The sequence below is a fragment of the Phyllopteryx taeniolatus genome, chromosome 4 (assembly GCF_024500385.1).
Source record: "Phyllopteryx taeniolatus isolate TA_2022b chromosome 4, UOR_Ptae_1.2, whole genome shotgun sequence".
In the NCBI taxonomy this organism is placed as follows: Eukaryota; Metazoa; Chordata; class Actinopteri; order Syngnathiformes; family Syngnathidae; genus Phyllopteryx; species Phyllopteryx taeniolatus.
Window position 1 is genome coordinate 17,206,763 of NC_084505.1, and position 22,854 is coordinate 17,229,616.

General features: G+C 41.1%; 1 protein-coding gene across 6 annotated transcripts in view; it reads right to left on the reverse strand.

Moving 5' to 3' along the window:
- LOC133476525 (endonuclease V-like) overlaps window positions 1-22,854 on the reverse strand; it is a 74,498-nt gene that overhangs the window by 4,360 nt on the left and 47,284 nt on the right. For 2 of the 6 annotated variants that reach the window (XR_009788075.1, XR_009788077.1), the window contains 2 exons: window positions 19,260-19,332; window positions 16,327-17,489 (listed from right to left, as the gene is read on the reverse strand). The gene's annotated coding sequence lies outside the window, so the exon portion shown is untranslated. Of the gene's footprint in view, window positions 1-16,326; window positions 17,490-18,931; window positions 19,333-22,854 lie in introns of those variants that run through there. The other 4 variants (XR_009788076.1, XM_061770039.1, XR_009788078.1 and 1 more) reach the window with 3 other exon arrangements.

A 22,854-nucleotide genomic window follows, 5' to 3' on the forward strand; every position in this document is an offset into this window, starting at 1 on the left:
CAACACCAAGAAAAGGCGTCGACTTCTCTGGGCTCAAGCTCATCTGAGATGGACTGACACAATGTGGAAAAGTGTGCTGTGGTTTGACAAGTCCACATTTCAAATTGTTTTTGGAAATCATGGACGTTGTGTCCTCCAGGCCAAAGAGGAAAAGGAGTGTTATCGGCGGAAAAATCAAAAGCCAGCATCTGTGATGGTATAGGAGTGTGTGAGTGCCCATGGCATGGGTAACTTGCACATCTGTGAAGGCAGCATGCTGAAAGGTATATACAGGTTTTGGAGCAAAATATGCTGCCATCCAAGCAACATCTTTTTTCAGAGATGTCCCTGCTTATTTCAGCAAGACAATACAAAGTCACATTCTTCACGTGTTACAAAAGCGTGGCTTCGTAGTAGAAGAGTACGAGACTGGCTTGCCAGCATTCCAGACTTGCCTACGATTAAAAATGTGTGAAGCGAAACATACAACAACGAAGACTCTGGACTATTGAGCAACTGAAGTTGTACATCAACAAGAATGGGAAAGAATTCCACCTAAGTTGGCTGGCCAGTCAAGCACTGTGACGGCATGGGTATCAAACCAGGTTTTGGTGCTTCTGGCGGTATGGGCAGGGGCCAAGTCCTGCTGGAAGATGAAATCTGCATCTCCATACAAATCCTCAGCAGAAGGAATCATAAAGTCCTCCAAAACATTCTGGTAGACTGATGCGGTGACCTTGGATTTAAGAAAGCAGAGTTTACCAACACCTGCACTGGACATTGCACCCCAAATCATGACTGACTGTGGATATTTCACACTGGACCTCAAGCAGCTTGGGTTCGCTTCGTCACCCATCTTCCTCCGAATGAAAGGCACACTTTACTTTCATCGGAAAAGAGGACCTCGGACCACTGGCCAACAGTCCAGTCCTTCTTTTCCTTGGCCCAGTTGAGACCCTTCCTACGTTGAACCGAGGAACCCGACAGTTGTAGCCCATTTCCCGGATGCATCTGAATGTGGTGGTTTTTGAAGCTGTGACTCCCGCCTCATTCCACTCTTTCTGCATCTCTGCTAGATTCTTGAAACTCCTCTGTTTGATAATCCGCTGAAGCCCACGGTCATCTCTTTTGCTGGTGCATCTTCTGCCGCCGCATTTTGTCCTTCCACTCGACTTTCCATTGATATGCTTGGACACAGCACTCTGTGAACAGCCAGCCTCCTTAGCTATGAACCTTTGTTGCTTACCCATCCTGTGGAGGATATCAATGATGGTCTTCTGGCCAGTTGTCAAGTCTGCAGTCTTCCCCATATTGAACCCAACTGAGACAATTGAACCGAACTGAAGCAATTTAATGACACCTGGGGAAACGTGCCGGTGCTTAGAGGTTAGTCGATGATTAGTTTGTGACACTCAGTTTAAAACATTTATGGCCTGCAAAACTGGGGAGGATTTCTTCACAGTATTCTCATTTTTTGAATTCATGATCTTGTGTTTTATGAGCTGCAAACCCAAATTATGTAAAAATAAATACATAAATAAATACTTGAAATTGTTTAAATTGTGGGCCCTGAATCTATAATCTTTGAAAGTTTAACTTTTTGAATGGAATTATGAAAATAAATAAACTTTTCCATAATATTCAAATCTTTTGGAAAGGGTCTATATATGTTGGCGATACAGATTATGTGAAGAGGTTTTATACTCTTTTTATACCATTTTGCCAGTTTAGATTCTGTTCATCTATTAAACTTCATACTTGGAAATTATATTGTTCATTTGAGACGTTGCATATTTAGGGAACAGATGGTTATCATCAGAGCAAAATTTTGCTTGCACCAGTTACATAATGACTGAACCAAAAGTAAGCTTACAGGGTGGACAGATAAAGTCAGTGAAAATTAGAGAGAACTTTGTAGCTGTTAATGTCTTGGAAAGGGCTTTGGCCTGGATAACAACGCCACCGCCACCCCTGTCAACTGTGAGACAGACACGTCAACCACATGTATTTTAAAGGACTAACAGGACTAGGACTCGCCGCTTGGATGCCAAAACATCAGGCTGTCGATGCTTCCATTAATTTGGGTTTAGAGAGTTTGGATGATGCTCAGGAAATGTATTCTGAGGTTGTTTGTCTGAATGTTTTAACTTGTCCTGTGCCTGTCCTGACCAGGACACTCTTGTAAAAGAGATTTTTAATCTCAATGAAGTTTTCCTGGCTAAAGAAAGGTTAAATGAATACAATTCCAATGCTACTTCATGTTTCAGAATTAATGAATTCAATTTCCATGATCTTCTATAGGAAATGTTTACAAATCTGTTTGTGTTCAACTATGGAGGTTCAACTTTAAACACTTACAAGCCACCAGAGTTCATAATGCAACCAAATCCGAATCAGTCAATAATTAGATCAATCTCAATATCAAAATGAGAGTGATTTCTTTATTGTCCACATATTTTATGAGTGAAAGACCCCACAAGATACCAAGCTGTATCTATTCCTCCAAAGAGGTTGTTTATCTGAGGTGATTGAGTGGATAAGGACGTGACATATGTGCTGACATCTCATGAATTCATCAGCTGTCCCCTGTGGTAGAGGCAGGACAGAAATACCGCTTCTGTTCGCATTGGGTTGGTAAAACAGTGCAACAATGTAATGACGGTTTTAGAGATGCTGTGCTCAATAAATACACCTTAAGGAGACTGTCTGCAGAAAGAGTGTGCATTTCCAGCATTATACAGGGATGTCCAATGGAATGAAATACTGATTCAACCAAATAAATTACACCCTTCCTTTACAAAACAAAACATCCAACTTGTGTGTATTTACAATAGCTGGCCAAAAGAATTCAAAGTGCATGATGAGTCGGATTTCTTCTATTCCAATTTCCTGCATATGCTTGAATGCTAAGAACAGGAGAGAAACGGGTGAGAATAAAGAGAGATCTTCATCCTGCGGCTCTTCGCCTCCTTGTGGTGAGACAGCAGGGAGCGGAACTTGTGGCATTTACTGATCAGCAGACTCCTCCAGGAAGCATTCACGGAAGATAATGATGTTTCCTAGGCAGGCTGGGATCAAAGTGGATGTAGACCGCGACGGGAAGCTACTCCATAAGTCAGCCCATAAAAGGATTTTTGGAACATTGCTCCTCATATGCATTCTACACTCATCCCAGTGGACTTCATAGACCCACAACAGCTGCAGAGCATATACAGTATAGGGTTTCCTCAGCTTGAGTGTAACAATGTGACGAGGCCCAGAAGAGATATGTTGAAGTTGAAGATGAGAAAAACTCAATAAAACAATTTACAGCACAGGGATGTCCGATGGAATCAAATACTGATTCAGCCAAATAAATGACACCCTTCCTTCCAAGACAAAACATCCAACTTGTGTGTATTTACAATAACTGGCCAAAATGCTGTCAATTTCCTTTGAAATTACACATACCGGTAGTTTCAATTACTGGTCTGGTTGGAGCTCCCAAACTGTCAAGTTACTGGAAACTTATCATGAATAAAAAAAAAAAGCAAGAATAATTATAATGTGTGTAAAATGAGTATTTTAAACTGAGTATTGTGCAATACATTACTGTAGCGTACTTAATTGACCAACATTTAGTCTCAACACTGAACCACATTTGCTGATCTATCTATCTATCTATCTAGCTATCTATCTATCTAGCTGTTTATTGACACCCCAGTTGGCGTTTACTGTAAAAATAAACGCACAACAAAAATAATTGCACACATTGTATATTTAAATACAAGACACACTTGGCTTTGACATCGCCGGCTGATTCGAACAGTCAATGGAAATCCCTATTGACGGGCTCGCTAACATTAGCATTCGATCACACGAGGGATTTCTCTTCGAATAATGAATATTTACACACAAACGCCACAGTAACACAGATAGACAGACAACATAACAATCCTCACGGGGATATATTCTTCCTAATCTGTGAAAAACGAGTTTAATAAAGTTTGATTATGACATTTTAGGTAATATAGTATTACCAACATTATTTCTATTTGCTAAATGCCAGAATATTGAGAGGATATGTCTAATAGACAATACAGTCACCCCAGGTGTGCCAATGTTTTTAGCCATGGCTGTATTTATTTTTATTTGGCTTTTTTGTATTCCATTTTGTTCTACATTATTATTGTACTTGTTACTAATTTATTTTCTTGTTGTTCTATCAAGTGATATTTAAAGGTGAGTTTTGGTAGTTCAATAAATACAAAGTTTTGAAATCAATGAATAATCGTGTTTATTAATCGTGATTTCAATAGCAATCAAACTAATCCTGATCATGACTTTTTCCATAATTGCCCTGGCCAAGCACACACTCTACTGAGTGACATCTGTTATGCTGCATCTCATGAGTGGCATGTAGTGCGAACAGGGACTGAAACAGGGATGGTCGAGTCAGAGCAAAACAAACAAACAAACAAACAAACAAACAATGTGGGCACAAATATGTGATCGGCTTAGATGCATCTCTCCCTCTCCCATTCATCCATTAGTGCATACAGTACGTGCAAACACAGCATTGTGCATATCCTTATGTGATAGTCCAGTTTGAATATAACTGCCTAACTTTATGCATAGTTTTATACTAAATTTCCCAGAAACATGACGAGGGACAGCAATTTAAATCACGATAACATTAAAGGAAAACAGTACAGACAGAGTTTGTTTCATAAAAAAAGATAGCATCTTCATCACTTTGGGGCATCGTGTAAATATTTACACTAACGTACAAATCTGGGCGCGTTTGTTGTATTTGGAAATTGATGGTGGAAATTAAGTGAAGCTGAATGAGCCTTCAGCTGCACAACCACACGCAGAAGGTTGTAAAAAAAAAAAGGAACACTGGATGACAGATTCTCTTTATATATCAAAAGGGAGCTCTGTAATGATGTGGTTGATCTGTTTTGCAGCACAGATGAGTATATGCATTTCTGTTCACACTGAGGGCGGCTGATGATAGAGTGGCTCTGCCATCTTGGATTGCTTCATACGCAGTATAAATCATATCGGGTGGCTCTGTGACAACATATCGATGTGTTTTGCTTGTCTGTGTACAAACAGTGTACCATCCAACATACTGTTGAACAGGATATTACAAGTGCAACTCTACCACAGATGTTGCGAACAGATAAATGCACCCATGCTCTGTCTTTACGAAAGACAACAACTCACGCCCGTCGATGTGGCGTCCTGGATGAGCTGCACTACCGGAGCAGCTTCTGTGGGTTGCGAACACCGCCTCATAATATCGCTGGTGGTGAGAGCACTGGCAAAATGCATACGTGACGACAACAACAACAACAACAACAAAAAATCAGCCAGAAACAATAAGGACAGGGAAATGGTCTGTGGTCACAACCTGCAGAACAATTCTTTGAGAGAGTTCTCTTGCTAATTGCCTCTCATTCCCACCTGTTGTCTGTTCCATCTGCACAACAGCAGCTGAAATCCATTCACAATCGGTCTTACGTCCTAACTGGATCTCCCAGAAGTGCCGTTGACTTGAAGTTACATTGTGTTGTTTAAGTGTTCCCGTTATTCTTTTTTTTTTAACACACACACACACATTTCCTTTCACCTGAGTTTTGCTTGCCTTTTAACTATCTCAGATGGGCAAAAATGCTTTCATTTGAATGCCACGCCAGTAAGTGTCAATGTCCCTTTCTTAAGAAATAGGCCAGGCACGTTTCCAACTGCTTTCCCCTTTGTCTTCTACACAAGTGTCTTTTTGTTTCCATTTATCAGCATGAATGTGGGTTAAAAATGGAATGTATGTCATGTGATAAAACTGCATGTAGGAGCAGAGAAGTAAATGTTCACTGTCATTTACAACGCCACGAGTCTGCCTTGTTGTTTTGGTGGTGTCATCGTCATCCACGCTCGTATTGAACACATGCGCATGCCATTTGTTTGTTTCGCACGTGGCCATTTTCAGTGTTTACACAGAAGCGATAACGTCGTCTTTTCCTTCTTCTTCAAAAACGTCCACTGAGACCCTTTGTCAACCTCCAAAATGCTGTTGCCTTCAAATGACTAAAACAATGTTGTTGTTTTCAGATTGAAAAAAAAAAAAAAAAAAAAAAAGTTTCTTGTAATCTAAATGTAAATGTGCGTTCATTTGTATGATTAGTATTTCTGCTGCAGTAAACTTGTTGAAGAGACATTCCCTAAGCCTAACGCATCTGTTTGCATTCATTACAACTTCGGACAATCCAGACAACATAAAACCTTCTTTTGCTGAACCTTTTTCAAGTGTGTATTTGATGTGGATGCCCGTTGTTTCCCCAGCTTTGGTATTCTCTAATGAGCCCAGCACTTTCCCTTCAGTCATTTGACAGCTCTATTGTACTGTACGTTTCTAACACATGAACTCTTGATTTCTTACTGATTTTAAGCAGCACTGTGTAAACAAACTAACAAACTGTGTGACCGTGCCTGCTTCCATAACTGCCAACTCGGCATGAAATCCCACCACACCTCTTCGGATCTACTCAGAATTATTAATATGCTGTGCCCTAACTTAATGCTTCTCTCCCCTTTGCTGAACTCTCACTGATGAAACACTGAGGAAGGGTCATCCTCATCATCATCATCATCAGTCTCATTTATGATCTAACCTTGAAGCAGACAAATGCGACAGAGGAAGACTTCAGGCGAGGAGCAGCTTGACTCGGGAGAGGTCGAAGCAATACTGCAAACATCACCTCGTGCCAGAAATATGAAATCCTCCATTTAAAATGAGCTGATGTACTGTAAGGAACGTTCTCATTCATTGCAAACAATTGAGTGTAACGTGAATTTTACGATCTTTTTCTCACAGAAGGATGGAATGTATTATATGATGTTATACCTGATACCAGTAACCAGTGTGTTAGTTGGTTGTAGTTCTATATTTGAGGAAAACCTTGGATGATTTTCCATCTGTACTTTGAAAAATAATTACATAGGATGTAGAAATACTTTCCATTTGGCAATACTGAGACAAAAGCTTCCACTTTATCTTTAGGTTGGCCTCTATTTTCCTGACAAAAAACCCACGAGGAGGAAAATAGAGCTGTACATTTTTCAGGACAACGTTCTTGTAGCCAGTACTAGCCACAACGTTGTTTAAGAACCACAAATAAATACAAAATACAGTAATCTGCTTTTGCAGCCATTCATGAGCTAGCAATAACATTTTCTTGTCAGGTTCTGCTAAATGACTTGACTTTTTGCCCCCATTTTAACAGCGGCATCTTATGCAAATGATGCTCTTTAGTTACTAAAAATGGCCAGAGGCTGAGCCACACTGTTTCTGTTGACGGAGGAAACTAGTGACTGTGGAGTACAAGTGAGTAAGATTTCCTGTCACTTATCTAATATGTCCCATGTGGGAAATTGGTACGCCTCTGTACTATACTGAAAAAAATCTGAATATGAGTATGACCAATATAGGTTTTTACTAGTTGTTCGCGACCCACCCAAAATGGAGCCGCATCCTACCTTTGGGTCCCGATCCACCAGTTGAGAATCATTGGTCTATATTACTGTGTACATTTGAAAAAGAATCATCCTGTTCTGAGTTTCTCGACATATTTGTCCTTTTTCTGCTCTGTACTTTTAGATTTGCTAGACTTGTCATCTCTTCTTTTGAAGCTGCTGGCATTTTTTATTTAAATTGTTTTCACCATTACATCCTTTTTTATTTCTGACTCCGGCAGACGCATGCTCTTTTTTTATTTTCCCAACGCGCCCGCTCGCCTTTCCGCATTCAGTGCCGGTTCTTAACACTTTTTCATGTTACCCCCTGCCTGCTTGCAGCTCTCACTTTCTCTCACACACTCTCTCTTTCTCTCGCTCTCTCTCCCTCGCTCATGCAGTCACTCGGCCTCTCTCCTCGGGGAACACGTTACAACCCATATCTCACAGAAATGGACCATTCGCCAGTGGAGGGCAGTGATTTCCATAATAGGGAGGGAGGGGATAAACCTCACAGTGGTCTGCTGTGTTAAGAGAACCTACCTCAAAAAACAATAAAGCATCGACGACATGACCAAGAGGTTTGAGGCCGGCGGGAAAAAGTAAGATGCAGGGGCTCATCTTTTCGAGTGCACCCACCCCCCACTTCAAAGTCTAGAGGGGACTAGGGTGGACTACAAATGAGATGATGTAACCTCACAATGGCGAAGCGGGAGCAATCACACATTCAAGGTCAGCGGTCATTTTCCTCGCAACGGCCTGGTTGAGATACCCCCCTTGCTCCCTCGCATATCTCTTGCATGTGTTCTGACGGGCTGCAATGGCAAGACTTGCCCTCTGAGCAAGGCTGTGAAGAGGGGTGATTATACAAACACACAGAGAATAAGACAGTAGGGAAAGCTCTGAATTACTTAAACGAGGAGACAAGGACAAAAGGAAAAGTGGATCTAATGAGGCATACTGTAAGTCAGATGGGGAAACAAGAGAGGGCACAGGTTTGAGAGCTTGACAGGCTGGTTGCAGTGAAACGGTCGCTCAGTGTCAACAATTACATTTTCCATTTTTAAAGCTCCCTTTCTTAGGATACGTAGCCCCCCTCCCCACTCCTCTCTTTCCCTCTCTCGCTGCGCCGAGCACCGCAATAGCGTTATGAATAATTGAGGAAGCCTGAATCGGGTTTGAACATTTGCGTTGCGGTTGTGTCTTTTGTGTCAGGTGTGGCAACAAACAAAAGCAACACAACACGCCACACATCACAACAAAAAACCCAATCAAAATAAACAAACAAAGTAAAAAAAAAAAATCTCTCATGTACTATTCTGCATGCGCCAGTGTGAGGATACTCTTGTAGAGACACTGCGTCCCATGCAGTTACAGCTGTTGTGCCGCGCCGTGCCCCTGCCGGGAGAGTACTTCGATGTGTTGCATTGAGTTTGTAATGCAACCGAGAGAGAGAGAGAGAGCGAGAGAGAGAGAAATTGAATATTCCTGAATGATAACTTGGGCTGCAGGGAAATTTTTCAGATGGGGAAAAAGAAGTGCTCATCTGAAGGGTAAAAGTTGGCGATCTACGTTGAATGTTATGAGTGTAAGGAAAAGGCAAGAGTGGTGCATTGGATGGAGGTTTGAAAGAGCGAGGAAGGGTGCGACTGCGGTTAATGTGTGTGCATAAAAACTGCATGAGTGTGTGTGTTTGTACGGGCACAAAAGAGGCCGACTACCTGCTTAAGTGGCTCAGAGACGTGGAACACAAGGCAAACATTTTTGTGTGTACGTATGAAGGAGTGCGACGGTGTAACCCCAGGGTGATATCATGTGACCCCAGAGTCACAACTGTGTGTGTGTGTGTGCGTGGCAGCCCGTTTGCGTGGAGTCCATGCTTCAATTCTAGCTTAATTGGGCCAAATCTGCCATTCCTATCTCCCCTCCATATGGCCTCATGGAAGAGAAGGTACATAAGTGTCATATTAAACTAGTAACCTCCACCTGCCATATTCACATTCTCTCTCGCTCTCGCTCTCATACACAAATCTGCCTTGCCTTCAGTTGGAAACAACATCAACGGATGGGTCATTAGGTCAATCGCAAGTTCATCACTGCATAATTATAGTTAAACAGGAAGACACACAACTCAACTTACACACAACTTCTAACATTTTGTAGACATACGTTCTGTGAAATAAAGCCTTGGGCCCATTCTGCATCAACAGATAGGCATTAGCTTATTGTTCAGTCATGTCGACAGATCCAGCAGTATAAGAGGGAAGAGGCAAGCTTTCAATCAACACATTCCGTGTACAATTGTATCAGGGGTCCTCAATTAAAATTTAAGAGGCCCACTTCAGGGAAATGTCAGCGCACACAATGCAGTCCCAAATATTTTGTTCGTACCATATTGAATGAAAACGATATAACTCTAGAGAATAAGATGGTGTAGTGCAGGGGTACTCAAATACAAATTTTAAGGGGCCACAAGTAATTTGAGTCAAAGGTCCATTTATTGAAGTCGCTCAGCACACACGTGATAACGATGTACAGTAGTACTTAAAACAAAAAAGTCTTTTATTCAAAACAAAAAATACAAACTAAATGTCTTTTCCATTTGGACAAATTAAATAACGAGTTGAATAGAACAAAACATGACCCCCTGTCATGAATCCAAAACAAATATATCAGGAGGGGGTGAAGAACATTTTTCTTTTGCAAATAAAATGAATTCCTGTCCTAAGGAGAATCAAGCATCCCGGGAATTCCAAAACATATTAAAATCACACCAAATGTCCATTCCTATATTTTGTTTTGCATCTGAGAATGGCTTCTTGTGCTTACTCAAAATCCACACCTCTCTTTTTGTTCTTCTGTCAAAGATGTGACAAGAATCCTCTTTGCAGCTTGAAATGATGATTTCAGTGCATTTATTTTGGTTGTTCTAACTTCTGAATTTTGAGGATTAAATGTCTCTACAAAATTCCAAAGCTCTCATGATGTCGTTTCAAATTGGAAATCTTCATCAACGCTATAATCTCCAGGCATATTAAGCACATTGATCTTGATTGGTTGGAGGACGAATGAGCGCACATTTTTCTCAGTCCAAACTTATTTAAAGAGCAGATTTTCACTGTCCACATTTCTTTTCGCAACAAACTTGGACAAGCCATTTTCGTTGAATTTTGTAAGCACCGACACCTGACAAAGTTAAAAATTCCACCCGCGGCAGTGAACTCTGACCTGTTCGGCTGTCTGTGCATCACTGGCATGGCGACAAGTCCCAGTATACTCCAAAATACACAGAAAAGGTTTTCGTGGCAGCCACTTTTGGTGGGTTGGTCAAGTGCAATGTAAAGGCCTGGGGACTGCCTATTGAGGGCCTTGGGTCAGTGGTTCACTGGCCTAACTTAATTGTACAGGATTCCTACTACATAAAGTATATTGATGATTTTTAGACTGAAATAGCAGTGCTAGTATTTCCTGTTAGCATCATATCAACGAGAAAACCTTGTGCAGCTTAAAAAAAAAATGTATTGTAACTAGGTTCAAGTCAAGGAGCGAGGTGTGGGTTAGTGAAAAGTTGTTGTTGAAACAACAACAACAAAACTACAATCCCAATTTAAATTTGAATTCAGGAATTCAGATATTAAAACGAAAATGCATTCATAATGGAACTAACAATTAATAAACCCAAAGCTGTACTTTTTATAGGGGTTAAAAAAGGACTGGTGTTAATACCCCCAAAGTTACAAGGGTGTTGTTTAAGTCTGTGTAGAAAAGCATGCGGGTGCATATTTGAGCCCCTTTGGCTAATGACTGGATCAGACTACAGGATTTAGCACCATCATTGGCCTGATTTGCTATCGCATGCACTTTTCTAGGTCTGGCAAAACATATTTTTTCATTAACGACAAAACAATTTGTAGAGTGACAAAATCCACGACCTCCGATTTGGCCTTACGCTAAAATTTACAAGTCTAGCATGTTTGATTGTTTTGGATATCTTCCGTGTATGAGCAACAACCTTCCGACATAGCACCCTTTGACGTTGACCAATAGGATTTGCATCTTTAAACGGCGCATCGCCTCCCTTGCTCGCCATTGTCAACATTTATTCGCATGCACAAACCAATGTTTACTTAAACGTTAAGAGCATGAACAGACAGAATGGCCTGCATCGTTACATGCAAATGTTAGCGGTACTACTAGCTAGGTTGCCCGCTTCCTAGTGGTATTAAAAGTATGTGAACATTACCTAAACCTCTCCTTGAAGAATGAACCGCCCAAAACGTCCTCTCCAGAGCACCCAGGGATGTCAACGCACACGTTTTTTCCCCGCTTTTTCTTCTTTTTATTTTCAATACAAATCATTCACAAGCAATCATTGTTGTTGCCGCCATGGTAACGGTTGTATCCGGTAGCGTTGACACTTTTTCCGGTCCCGACTCCACCAATAGTGTTTGATTTGACAAGATTAGCGTAATCGTTAAAGAAGGGATACGGTGATATCGTAATACGTATTGTGTAATGTTGCCAGTGTCTGACAAAGACACGGCAATATTTTATGGCAGTAGTCTGACATAGTGCCATGGTGAGAGACAAAATTTGTCTTGTCGTCTGATACAGGCATTAGATACTTTAATGATTAAGAAACTGTACGATAAGATAGAGCTGCCGTTCAGGCAGCACGACAGGATAGTGGTTAGTATGTCTGCTTCATAGTCAGGACATGTAGGTCTGACTCTCCATTGGAACATCTCTGCTTGCGTGGTGGGTTTTCTCTCGGTACTTCAGCTTCCTCCCACATCCGCAAAAATACGCTTCTTAGGTTGACTGAAGACTAAGTTGCCCAGAGGTGTAAATGTGAGTATAAAGGCTTGTTTTTGTCTATATGGACCCCGCGATTGACAGGTGACCAGTCTAGTCTGTCCCCTGCCTCTCCACCAGAGTTAGCTGGGATAGGTTCCAGCACACGCACATCCCGAGTGAGGGCAAGTGATAAATGTGGCGGATGAGTAGATATAGTAGCGCATACTCTTTCCCATTGGTCGTAAACTTTTAGTTTTCTTTCCACCACAGAGGTACAAAGGCACTATGCGGGCTGTGAAATAAGATCTAATTTCATAGTCAAGTTGTTTTCAAGTTTACTCCTAGCAGTCAGATGCTTTGACCTCACCGGAAAGCTGTCAGACAACAAAAAGCAGTCTACAGACACTTTTACAGAGGTCACGCAAAATTGCAACATATGAGTCATACTAGGACAATGGTGTCAAACTCAAGGCCCAGGGGCCAGATCTTAATGACAAGACAGAGAGGAGATGCTTTAGATGGAAGCAAGAAGAAAACACGCAGACCTCCGCCTATAGATGTATAGTGTGAGCTTCATGCTGTAAATTGGAGCCTCAATAAAGAGGTGGGAGGACACAGTGGAGATAAAGCAGGAAGATAAAGCACAATCCATACTTTGGGTCTTCCTTATATCTTGAGTCTGCAAGCCATTCTTTAAAGAATGTTATTGTTGCTCTCACACTTGGTATACTTTGATTAAAGATGATTTCATTGCCTTGTGTGACAGCCCACCAACCTTTGATGAAGGTTGATGAAGGTTTGATGAATCGCAGGGCACATACAAACAAACAACCATCCGCACTCACATTTACACCTACGGGCAATTTAGACTTGTACAATTAACCTACCATGGATGTTTTGGGGATGTGGGAGGAAACCAGAGTGCCCGGAGAAAACCCACGCAGGCACGGGGAGAACATGCAAACTCCACACAGGCGGGGCCGGGGATTGAACCCCGGTCCTCAAATTCCACCACACCACCATCAATAGGAACAATTCCCACAGGACCCAAGTCTCACACGAGGACCCTCAAGGCTCAGTGCTTGGTCCCATTCTCTTCATCCTATTAATTATGCCATTTGGTCACATCACCCGGCACCATGGTGTACACTTCCACTGCTATACTGACAATACTTTACTGTATATCTCCACCAAAACCATTACCCCTATCATTCTCTCCCCCCTCAGTGACTAGCTCACCAATATAAAAACATGGATGAACAACAACCTCCTGAACTGAACTGCAATAAAACGGAAACCATAGTCTTCGGCCCAAATCCCTCCATCCCTCCTCCCGCAACTTCCGCCTCTATGGCAGACTGTCACTCACTTGCCCCCTGTCCAAAACCTCACCATTATCCTGGACCCTACTTTTTCCTTCAAATCACACATCAACCTCGTCACCAAAACATCTTTCTTCCACCGCTATAACATAACACACTTCGTCCCCACCCTTTCCTCCTAAGCCGCTGAAACACTCACCCAAATCTTCATCACCTCTCGACCAGACTATTGCAACAGCATTCTCTATCGTCTCCCTTCCACTGTCCTCCAAAAACTTCAAAATGTTCAAAACTCAGGTTCCCGGTTGCTCTCCCACTCCCACTCCAGAGATCACGTTTAGGGTGGGAATGAGTGTGTGTGTCGCAAAGTAGCGGTTTGTTTTTAAATCAGCAACTGCACAAAAAAGTCAGACGCTCGCTGGCTACTCATAGGTGCGGTCTTTAAATTCTTCCTTTGGAAAGATCACTCTAGCTACTAAATGATGTGCTTCACTGTTTTTCTATGGGAACTGAACTCACAAGCACCTCCATCCATGACAGAGGCCAACTTGCCTGTCAGTTTCCCTCACCAATTACTGCTCTCATGTCTCAAGGCGAGGGAAATTGAGCCCTGTGCACACTGAAAAAAAATCCCCTCTTCACTCTAACCACACATATGTAGCTAAATGATTCATTAAAGGATCCTTCTTCTAATTTTATCACACGTACACCACTCTCAAGGTACTGTTGGCCACTTCCTTCCACTTAACTGCAGAGACAACAGGCAGTATGGAGCTACTGGCCAGTGGGTGAAAATCACTATGAAGTGTCTCTGGTGTTATCAGAATCACTCAGTCATCTTGAAAATGTTGCAGAATAAAGAGACTCTGAGGTCATTTTATACTGAAAGTGGCCAAACATTTACACACATACCAATACCATGATAAGTCTCCAAAATGTTTTTCCTTCATATTACACCATTTTCCCCAATTGAACATAGGATTTGGCATGTCTCACACAGTGTTTTGCTAACATTTTTTTTTTTACATGGATGTTATTTGATAAAAACAGTTATTTTGATCATATATATTCCATTTTCGTGATCATAGCAAACATTTTGCATGTCCCTGAAAATGCTTTCTACCCTGTCAATATGGGGTAAAAGCCATTAAGAGACCCTCTGATGAAAGCATTTTGTCTTTATTCAATGTAGGCTGAAACAGTGGCCAGTTGCAGAACTAATATTTACACTGATGTTTCGTAATTTACATCATATTGTGTGTCGTGGGATGTTGTCAAGCTAAACATGTCCCCTCTGTCACAGTCAAATAATTGATATAAAAATAATTCTAAAATGTAAAATACATATATTTTAAATAGTACACAGTCAGCATGCTAACTGAATCATGTTGCTAAGTGCTCGTAAAGTGCTAACATTAGCCAAAAATGCCCTGTCATTGCCCACCCTGTCAGCAAACTCACATATTTTGCCCACTGTAAAAGTGTAGGAGCTTGACCAGCATTGCATCGCATCTACTTATTAATATTTACATGAAGTTCAATGGAAAATCTCAGATTTTTTTGGGGTGGAATGGGCAAGTCTCGAAGGCACCTTATGCTGATATTGACTCCCATACAAGAAACATAGTCTAATACCCCCCTCTTCAGTAAAACAATACTTTTGCAGAAATGTCAAAGAAACACATCCCATTGTGATCAAATGAACAGAAGAAATTGCCAAAGAGGAAGTGACGTTGAAGTGAGTGAAGTTGTTTCTCCTCTGCAGTTGTGATGTGTCATTTAAGATTCTTTGAAATGCAAACTGAAAAAAGTGCTAAATATGCATATTTTTTACTGCAGTGTGAACAGCAAACGAGCATAACACAGATGCAGCCAAAGTTTCAAAACACAGAAATCATAAAATAAACAACCATATAGGAACAAACTAAATTATAAACCCAACAGAAAAATCTACAGTCAAGATGCATCTGTTAAGAGTCGTACAAAGTACAAAATTGGCAAAATTTAACTGTGCCAAACAATTCCCTGTGATTGGCCGGCTACTGGTCCAGTGTACCTCGCCTCTCACACAAAGCCAGCTGGGATAGGCCCTATGTCACCCGTGACCCCAATGAGAACAAGCCTTATAGAAAATGAATGGATGTCTCAAGCTAAAGCAGAAATAAATAAATACATAATACATTTAAAAAAAATCATAAACTGCCAATTGACTGGCACCTTATTATGGTGCAAATCACGGCCAAGTGCAAATGGATGTGATTTTACCCATTTTCAGTTACCATCCATCCCTGCATTTTCCGTACCGCTTATCCTCATTAGGGTCACGGGCGTGCTGGCGCCTATCTCATCTAAGTCTGGGCGAAAAGCGGGGTACACCCCCAACTGGTCACCACCCAATTGCAGGGCATTTACAGTTACTGTATGTCTAAAAGTGACAGTTTGGGGGATTTTCACTCAAGATATGATTGAAGCGACAACTTTCACTTTTAATTGGAGAGGTTTTATAAAAAAATGGCATTTACCATTTAGGGATTATAACATTTTATCCACAGCACTTACAATTTCAATGGTTCTAAAGTATTTGGATGATTGACAGACTTGTAAATATAACCGTCATTTTCAACACTTAGATGAAAACCCTTTGCACCCATCGTCTTCATCATCACTTTTGTCCCTGCCGATGCCCAAAATAATCTGCGCACCCAATCAAACTCAATGGAGGCCTTCTTACCTTTTGGCTTTGTAGAGATGTGGAGAGTGTTGTCTGGCTGTCACTTGAAAGTGGCTCTGGTTCTTTACCCTGCCTAGTTTTCTTGTCAAGGGCAGAGAAACTGGTATACAAACAATTAAAAAGTAATTGTGCTGCTCAATACCACTGTGGCTGGAACAAAAAGAGTGTGAATTGAATTTCCCCTTGAAGGATTATAATGAGTATAATAAATTCAAGTAAATACATATACTTGCTGCAACATATACTTCTGTTCATTGAACTTCTCAATTAGGAGAGAATACAAACCGATTTTAAAGTTTTCACAAGAAGAAATCCGATTGGAGGCATTAATGATTTCCAAAATGGAAGAGCTGTCATCGGAAAAAAAGAATTGCTGCCCTGTCAGAATCTTCAGGCTGAAAATAATGCAAAAGGTACTGTAAGTCAAGTGTGAACAGCTTTGGGCCTCTGAGAGTGAGCTGAGAAAATCAAGTAAGTGTAGATGCCAGAAAGGACAAAACTGCAGTAAGAAGCTGTCAGATATGATCAACAATTCAGCTTAGACCCATGGGTAAGTAACAGGAACCACTGCAAAATAATAAACTGTTAACAGCATTTTTTCTTCTTCTGGATGGCTCCTAAATACTACAAAAAACGCCACGAGGTGAACTTTTCAGGAAAATGCTTGGGATAAGCAGGAGCAAACATAAGTTCAAACTTTCAGTATTGCTTCTGTCCACAATGTAGACTCTTAAAGGGGACACATTATGGAAGATTTACTTTTTACTTGCTTGTGTACAAATAGTTGGGTCTCTGGTGTGCCCGCCCACCCACCATGTGTGAAATGAATTGTGAGGTTTTGTGCTTGGCCTGTTTTTGAAAATAGGTCTGTGAGCGAGACATTCTGGACTTAATTAACATATAAAAAGGAGAGTTAGCAATTTTCATTCATTTATTGCGGGCACACCCAAGAGGCCTCGCAAAAAAATTCAACTTCAAACCGATAACATTTAGTGTTATTGTAACCCTCCATTTCGAATTTGGTCCTTTTCTGCGGTAGCAAGGTCACAGGTCAGTTCGAGGCCACGGGGGGTTTGCCTGCGAGTGTGCGACAAATGATTGACGCCTCGAAAGTCAAGTCCCCGGTCTCTGATTGGTTGTTTTTCCACAGGTACAGTGGTTTCCTGTAAATTAAATTAGAAGCACAGGATGGGGTCAGAGATGGCTGACTTTTCCCACAGATCACATTTATCATCTACTGTCAAGTCATACTGACTGTTAACAAATATGAACAAAGCAAAAAGGTTTAGTTAGATGCACAGATTAGCATTAGCCAACAATGTTAGCTTCTGATAGCGGCACATACTTGACTGCTCGATGAAATTGTCAACGCCGATGGGGTGGAGGGTTTTGTTGTTTGGTGATGTGTCCATGCCACATACACACAGTGTACAGTGCGAACTGTTGCCTTCATGAGTGCAAACGCTTTAACTGTCTTTTTCTCCCCCCACATTCTGGACTCTGCTTGCTAGCCTGTTTAAACCCCTAGATTCATCCCCGGTCTTCATGGTCATAAATCTGGACTCGCCAGTGGCCCAGCACCATATGGGGCGGGGGATTCAGTCGCTCACTTGCATAAAAGAGGGTTGCCCTCTCAAATGGTCTAATTTCAGCAAGACAAGAAATAGGGTGTGTAAAATATAGCGATAATTCCAGATTTTTTTTGGGGGGGGGGGTATTTTGGGAGAAGCATGTCACAGACTCTATGAAGATACCTAGCAACTGTTTTAAATTGTGAAAAAAATGTATAGGTTTTCATTCATTTCATTGGGAAACCTTTGCATGGAGTTAGGAGGTTATTAATAGTGACCTGTCGTGTATTGTTTAATGTTTCGATCTCATTGCGAGCAATGTGGAGGCACTGCGAGAAAATGGAACATGATGCTGAATCCGCTCATCCCAAAAAAATCTCCACGGGCAACATGACAGGCCTGTTTGATGCTTAACTCAGATTGTGCTACCGTGACTCATTATCACCTCTAGAGGAATGACGAGGGAATTTTGAGAATGGGTGGCTCAATTTACTTTTTTGTCATCGGTCTCACAAATTGGTTGGGAATCCCTAGTAAACCTGCCCAGACCAGATCCCTCTCATTTTGATAAGTTCTTGTACTAATTTTGTTGCGTAGCAAAATGTTTAGTTCAAGTCATGATGGCTTTTTGTTTTTATTTAGCACTCTTGCATACGTTCGGGGGAGCCCTGGAGCAAAAAGTAAAATGTAATTTGATAAAACGACAACAACACGCCTATTGTGTTGTTGTATTTTAAGATGCTAACAGGCAAAAAAAAAGAAAAAAAACCTCAAAATAAGCATTCATTATTTGCCTTATGGGCGGGTCTCTCTGATCTGGGAGCAGTGTGTTGATCCCCCACACCTCCTACTGATCAATACTGCCCCATCTGACCACTTCTATTTTCGGATCTAACCCCTGTGGAGTCAGCTCACTCACCACCTTGTCCTTGGTTTCCGCTCACCTCGACGGGCCCGCCTGGCAGTACGCTGCCAGCTGCCAAGTCTGACTCATTGTAAAAGAGCCACTTGGTGATGACACATTAGACACAATATGCTCTGTTACTATTTATGTTAGTCAGCACTTGCAGTCATTTAAGAAAAAACTTATTTTCCAAAAACTTAATTTTCCAATCACACATCCATGTATATTTATAGATGACCAGAATATCAGGACCATTTATCATTTATTTAAAAGGCGCCCTCTGAAAAAAAATCAGACTGACCCAAAAATGTAATGAGAACAGTATATAAAAAGAGTCAACCCGACCCATATCCACTTTAAATGTAGGGCAAGTGCATTAAAACTTACAATCTGAACTTGTCTTCTCAGAACACCTGCATTTTTAAAAGCTAAAAAAAAGCACTCTCTCTCTCTCTCACCCCCCCACACAGAAGACAGCAAAGTTGCTGATCTTTGCTGAAGTTCCTGAGATCTTGCCGCATCACTCCCTTTCTGAAAAAATAGTGAGTCGGAGAGAATGAGAGTCAGAGAAAGAGAGAGAGAGAGAGAGAGAGAGACAGAGCGTGAGAGAGGCCCTAGCCACAAAACACAAATGTGTTACATCTGGAGACACAATCAACCTTAAACTAAATTTAAAAAAAAAAAACTAAATAACAAAATCACCCAAATTGTGAAGGAGAACGCCAACTTTTATGAGCAAATGATCATCTGCTCGCATTCAACTATTCCTCTCCATTGTGGCGAAAGAAGAAAAGAAATGATTTTCTAAGGCAATTTTGGTGAATTTGATTGCGGCACAAGCAGACAGACATGCCAGCTCCGCGGACATGCGTGCATGGTGTATTTCATTCATAAATATGTTAACAGTATGCATCGAACCCTCTGAATCATTGCAGAAATCAATTCATTGAATGCAATATTATTATTATTATCATCATTTATTTATTTTTTAAAATCATCCCACCTCCTGGCAAGCAGCTATGGGGGGCACACAAACGATTGTGGGTGGGGCTAGATACATGAATGTCTGCAGATATATTTACTGTAATTTCTCATGTATAATAGGCACCCCCAAAATTGACCCCAGAAATCATCCCTTTGCTGCTATCCAGGCTCAAAACCTGAAGTATTATCTGTAATTGATTAGGTTTTTCAAAGAAATATTCTGCTGACGTTCGTGTCGTTTACTCACCGTGCAGTTCCCATATTAGCAAAGAAAAAAGACAGTGATCAACTCAAATCAATTCTCAATAATACAGTAAGTATACCATTTTAATAGTACTGCAGCATATTCAATGACCACGGGAGACGGTCGTCTGTTTACCTTGAGTTTTATTGTGGAAAAAAAAAAAAAAAAAAACATCTACTGTGGGCTGTAGCCGGCGCCAGAAACAACAGAACAAGCTCGCTCTGCCAGTCCCTCTCTCTCTCCCCCATTCCCACACACCAGGCAATGTGACGCATTCAAAACCACTCCGAAATAACAGCACTAAGGGCAGCAGCTCAGCGAGCAACACGACACGTTCCTACCACTGCTCAAAGCAACACACAAGAATAATCACACAAAACCAGTTTGTTACAGTACTGTTAAAAAGTAGGAGCTTCTCCTTGGATTTCCTCCAAAATCTCACATAAATTACGTGTGTTGAACTGGCAAGATGCTTCACAGTTCCCTTCTGAATCGAAAATAATGATCAATTTCTTCTTTTAAGCAGCAGAGCAACTTTCCCTTCTTTTGCTCAACATTTTGTAACTTGGGAGATGTGCTCTGTGACGGAGCGGCACAAGAAATGAAGACGGCGAAATGCGTCAAACGACAACATGGCATCGCCCAAAATGTATGGTCATCAAAATGTTGTTGTAATGTGCAGAACACACGCACTCTCAGCGTAGAGTTAGGGCATCAGATTGAATTTCCGGACGCACCCTGGGCATCGTATACAGTATTAATTTATCACATTAGACATCACAACTCATATTGGAATGAAAGTACACCTTTTCCACAACTCCTAGGTAACCAGTATATGTTCCTAAAATGTGATATAGTTTTCATAACCAGAATAAGTGTATGAAACATGGGGGTATGCATGCAAATTAAATGCAAATTAATAAAGTAAATTTTTAATTTGGGATTAAGCTACTGTTCATAATGCATTCAAGGGGCAGCTCGGTAAACGTGTTGTGACATGTTGAAAGAAATTGAATTGTTTTAGTGTTGTAATTGAGAGGACAGATGAAGATTCACATCCTGACTCTTAACCATGCCCCTGGATTTGATGGTCTCCTAAGTGGTCCGCATAAGACACTGGCAGTATATTGCTTGTGTGTGTGCTCAAACAGGAGAAACAAGAGGCCATGAGCAGCCTCCATTAAAATTTCTCAACAATGCGGCTGCTTCATCAAGTCTAGTTTAGTAAACCGACCAAACCGGGACAGTTTCAATGCACTGCGCATGCAATACACATTTGCAAGAAGAAGTGGAGAACAGAAGGTCTCAGTGTGAGGAAGGTGGACAAAGAGCGAATGCAGTGATTGACATCATCAACTATCACCGTGCCTAAATGGGCACTAAAAGGGCAGAAACTGAGTTTTAAGAGCTGGAGTGGACACACAAGGCAGATGCCAGGGATGTGTCGGCATGTCAGGGAGCTCTTAGTGGATGAAAGTTCTTTTTTTTGCAGACATTTTACTGAATGTAAATGAATGTTGTAGATGGGGATTATGTAGAGGCCGTCTGAGGACTAAAAATAAAAATTTATTCCTCCTCCTTTACTTTATACAGATAATTAGAAATGAATTATGATAGGCAACTACCAATACTGTCTATGTACTGATATCATAAAATATATGATATGATATGATATGTCTATGTACTGATATCATAAAATATATTGCCCTTTTGGACATTTTTTTAAATCTTACACATTGTTACAAACAGTAATTTTGAACACGAGCCAAACAAAAGTGTGACCTTTGTTCTCTGCACACAAAACAAATCTGTCAAAGAAGTATCACCTTTATTATTATTGTCATAGAAATTTAGTGGTGAAAAATGTCCCTTTGTCATACTAAAAAGTTCGTTTGTTTTGTTGTAAAGCCCTCTCATGTCAGGAAACATTCGGAAAGTATACCTTTTGTTATGTTACAGCTTTATTCAAAATTGTATTAGATTCACAGGCACGCACCTGTTTATATAAGGTCCCCACAGGTGACCATGCACGTCAGACCACAAACCAAGCATGAAGTCAAAGGAATACATCGCATGCATGGATATGCATTAGCAGAGCATTTCCAGTGGAAGGGTCAGGTGGCACGACAGTTTCCACTGTCAATGTTACAAGCTACTGGCACGCTATCTGCCCAAAAAATAACCTCTGTCTTAAAATGTGGAACACCTAGGATTGTGTAATAGCTTCATTCAATCGTACAGTCCAGGTAAGTTTTCAGATCGAAATGACATTCAAAAGTTTTTACTTTTCAAAGATGAGGCGATAGATCCTCCAGCCAAGACTTGGGTGTTTTTGTTTTTCTGTACTGCTATGTTCAGCATCAACTGAGTTTTCAGTTTTAACACGTTTCCTTTGTTGTCACTATGCGTATACCATACATGTCGACTGGCCACCGAACACTGAAGTGCAGCATACATAGAGTCCACTGTCTGTAGACCTCTGAGACAGGTTTGTCTTGAGGCACTGATCTAGGGTAGGGGGTGTAGGGAAAAGAAAAAAAATATGCTTGAAATAGAAAACTGACACTTGAGAACACCTGTTCTCGTCAGCCCTGTCCCTTGAGTCTACCAATCAGCTCCCTCCAGCTCCTCGTGTTTTGTCCAGGTGTGCCTTTTTGGCTCATTAGTTTGCTTTGCTTTTTTGCAGTCTATGTGGTGCATCGTCACCATATATCATGTTTCCTTCGTCCCGTCATGCTCCTTGTAGTGGAATCTTTTTGTTTCGTTGTGTTTCTGCGTTACTTTGACTGACTGACTGACTGGACTGTTAATGCAGTGTTTTCAAA